This window comes from Prionailurus viverrinus, unplaced genomic scaffold (genome assembly GCF_022837055.1).
Source record: "Prionailurus viverrinus isolate Anna unplaced genomic scaffold, UM_Priviv_1.0 scaffold_68, whole genome shotgun sequence".
Lineage (NCBI taxonomy): Eukaryota > Metazoa > Chordata > Mammalia > Carnivora > Felidae > Prionailurus > Prionailurus viverrinus.
In genome coordinates this window covers 152,512-156,985 of record NW_025927630.1, presented here as the reverse complement: position 1 = coordinate 156,985, position 4,474 = coordinate 152,512, and positions in this window count along the sequence as shown.

The following is a 4,474-nucleotide window of genomic DNA, read 5'->3' as shown; positions in this document are numbered from 1 at the left end:
GAAAGAGGTAATATGTATTCTCCTCAAATTATTCCGAAAAATAAAAAAGAAGGAAAACTTATAAATTCATCTTATGAGGCCATCATTACCCTGATACCAAAACGAGATGAAGCTTCCACTAAAACCGAAAAATGGCGGGGTGCCTGTGTGACTCGGGGTGTTTACTGTCCAACTCTTAATTTCGGACTAGGACATTATCTTGCGGTGCGTGGGTTCGAGTCCCATGTTGGACCCTGCCATGACAGTGTGGTGCATGGCCAGGATTCTCTCTCTCCCTGTCTCTCTGCCCCTCCCTCACTATATGTACTCTATCTAAGGAAAGAAATAAGCATTTAAAAAGATGTTTAAAAATTTTTTAAATAACACTGCAGCCCAATCGCCTGATGGGTATGTATGCCGAAATTCTTATTAAAATACCTTCAAATTAAAGTCAACAATACATTAATAGAATCATTTGCCATAATCAAGTGGGATATATTCCTAGGCTGCAAGGGTGGTTCCACATTCACAGATCAATCAACATGATGCACCACAGTAATAGAAGAAAGGATAAGAACAATACGATGCTTTCAACAGATGCAGGAAAACTATTTGACAAAATGTCACATCCATTCATGATAAAACCCCTCAGCAAAGTACATTGAGAGTCAACCTACCTGCACATAATAAAGGTCATCTAGGAAAAACCCACAGCTCATCTCATCCTCAATGGGGAAAAATTGAAAATTTTTCCTCTAAGGTCAGGGACAAAACAGGGATGACACGTCTCACAACTGTTTTTCCACACAGTACGGGAAACCCTAACCACAGCACTCAGACAACAAAAAGAAATAAGAGGCATCCAAATCGGCAAGGAAGAAGTAGCACACTCACTATTTGGAACTGACATGATGTGTTCTATAAAAAAACATGAAAGATTCCCTTAAAAATTGCTAGAATTGATATATGAATTCCACAAGTCACAATATACAGAAATCAAGCAACATAGATGTATTGCATTTCTAACACAAATCATGAATTAACACAGAGAGAAAGTAAGGGATCAATCCCATTGACAGGCTCACAAATACCACAAGAAACCAGGAATCAACCTAACCAAAGAGGTGAAACACCTGTACTCTAAAGGCTATGAAACACTGATGAAATAAATGGAAGAGGACACAAAGAAATGGACATACATTTCATGTTCATGGATGGGAAGCACAAAATACTGTTAAAATGTCTACACTTCTCAAAACAATCTACACATATAATGAAATCCCTATCACACTAACAAAAACATTTGTGACAGAACAAGAACAAATCATCTCAAAATTTGTATGGAATAACAAAAGTCCCCAAACAGCCAAAACAAACTTGAAGAAGAAAAGCAAAGCTGGAGACATCACAATTCCAGACTTCAGGTAATATTACAAAGCTGTACTGATCAGAACAGTATGGTACTGACAAAACAACAACAAAAAAACACAGAGGCATAGATCAATAGAATAGAAACGCAGAAATGAACTCACACCTATATGGTCAATTAATTCTCAACAAAGCAGGAAAGAACATCCAATGGAAAACAAGATAGTCTTGGGACACAGGGGTGGTTCAGTCAACAAAGGGTGTGATTGTTAATTCAGCTCAGGTTATGATCTCAGGGCAGTGCAGAGCATGCGTAGGATTCTCTGTCTCCATTTCTCTCTGCCCTTCTTCTGCATGCTCTCTCTCAAAAATAAGTATATAAACTTTGAAAAGGGCTCCTCAACATATGGTTTTGGAAAAACTGGACAGCATCCTGCAAAACAAAACAAAAACAACAATGGACCACTTTCTTTTTTTTTAAAATTTTTTAACCTTTATTTATTTTTGAGACAGGGAGAGACAGAGCATGAAGGGGGGAGGGGCAGAGAGAGAGGGAGACACAGAATCGGAAGCAGGCTCCAGGCTCCGAGCCGTCAGCACAGAGCCCGACGCGGGGCTCGAACTCGCGGACCGCGAGATCGTGACCTGAGCCGAAGTCGGCCGCTCAACCGACTGAGCCACCCAGGCGCCCCAAGGACCACTTTCTTACAACATACACAAAAATAAATCCAACATGGACAAAGACCTATATGTGAAACCGGAAACCATAAAAATCCCAGAGGATAACACGGGTAGTATCTTATTTGACATTGCCTGTGCAAATGTCTTTATAGATATATCTCTAGAGGTAAGGGAAACACAAGCAAAAATAATGAGGCTTCATAAAAATTCAAACCTTCCATCACCTAGGAAATAATCAACAAAACTAAAACACCTACAGAATGATATTTGCAAACGACATCAGATAAAGGGTTAGTGCCCAAAATATACAGTTATACAGCACCCAAACAATGAGAAATCTGATTAAAAATGGGCAGAAGACACGAATGGACATTTCCCGAAAGAAGACATATACCTGGCCAAGAGACACATGAAAAAATACTCAACAATACGGATCTTCAGGGAAATACAATTCAAAAGTACAATGAGATAACACAGCACATCTGTCACAATGACGAAAATCAATGAAGGATGAAACAGCAGGTGTTGCCAAGGAAGTGGGGAAAGAATAACCCTCTTGCACTGTGGGTAAGAATGCAAACTGGGGCAGCCAGTCTGGAAAACATTATGGAGATTTCTTAAAAAAAAAAAAACACAACTGGAAATAGAAGTACCTTATGATCCAGCAATTTCACTACAAGGTATTTCCACAAAGAATACAAAATCTTCAAAGGGATACATGCACCATGATGTTTACACCAGTATTTTCTACAACAGCCAAATTACAGAAACTATCCAAGCATCCATCAACTGATGAATAAATTGAGATGTAGTCTATGGAATGTAATATTATTAGGCCGTAAAAACATGAAATCTTGTCATTTGCCATGAGCTGGATGGAGTGAGAGAATGTTATTCTGGGTGAAATAAGCCTTTCAGACAAAGACAAATACCCAATGATTTCACTAACACATGGAAATAAAACAAAACAAAGCGGGGGGTGGGCAGTGACAAACAGACTCTAACTGGGAAACAAACTGAGGGCTTCCAGAGCAAGGTGGGGAATGGGTGAAACAGCTGCTGGGGATTAAGAAGTGCACCTGGGATGAGCACCGGATGACGTGTGGAAGGGTTGCTCTATATTTTACACCTGAAACTAATACTACACTGTATCTTCACTCACTGCAATTTAAATTAAAGATAACGTACGTTAATGACAGGTATCTACCAGGTTTTCTGTAATTTGCAATCACTTAATTAGGTTGGAAAAATAACCATGCAACTTTTTAAAAAGCATGTATGATGTGGGGGACAGTTTGTGCCCTTACCTTGGTCTCTGGTTCTAGCAGGACTCGGAAAATGGGTCCCAGCTCATTCTTCTAGGAGTTCCCAAGACGAGCATTTCATGTATTCATGTCCTAACGGAATTCAGCTCCTGTTCTTCTGAATTTCTGTCAGGGTTTCTTCCCGGAAACAAGCCTGAATCTGGAACAAACCATCGACTGCATCGATGAGGTGATGTCGTGGGACTCCGCAATCCACAAGACCTTTAGTAAAATATGTCTTGTTCAAATACTGTCCAGGAAGGGCAGGAATGAAACACGGGAACAGCCCAGAAAATGCAAGGGTCTGTGCAGCTCAGCAACCAGCTTGCCCAGGGAAGCCACCCAGCGCCCATTCCTCAGCACTCAGTACAATAAGACAAATTCTCTCTGGCGACTCAGGAGATGCCAAGTTGCTACAAAGCTCCCAAGATCTCCCCTGGGGCGGGCAGCACAACCTGCTGGAAATGCAGCTCTGCTCTCTGTACTCAGGCAGCTGAAGAGGCTCTGAGTACTCTGGGAGCAATCAAAGCCCTTCCTGCTCTCAGGTGCCCTGGGTCAGAAAAGCCGATGGTACACCTTCTGCTGGCCATCACTGCCTGGGCAGAGGAACCTGCCTCTCCGGGTCTGTGGTGCTCGAGCTCTCTCTGTTGGCCATCATGGGAATTTTTGAAATGTGCAAGGCCCTGGTCACTCAGCTGAGACACTGAAGGTGCCTGGGCAACTAAACCTGTTGTCCACATTGGGAAAGGTTTTAATGACAGGGCCTGGGACACAAAGAAATATTTTCCTCCTCCTTTCTTGTGAGTGAAGAAAGAAACCGAATTTATTAACGTAATGACATCATTTGTAATGGTTTAAGCAATGTTCACAGAAAAATAGACCGCCAATTTACACTTGCTGAGCAAGTGGTAATTGCGTTTACCACCAAAATACTTAGGTTAGATAAAGAATGAACCCCTTTGAGAGAGATACCGGCAGCAGCTATGGAATGAATGAGTCCTAGGGATACAAGGGACAGCCAATGGAATGGAGTCAATCCTGTAATAATACTGTTGCATGCTTTCACAGGATAGCTACACTTGTGCTTAAGTACAATATAATTCATAGACATATGGAATGACTACAATGTATGCCTAAAACTC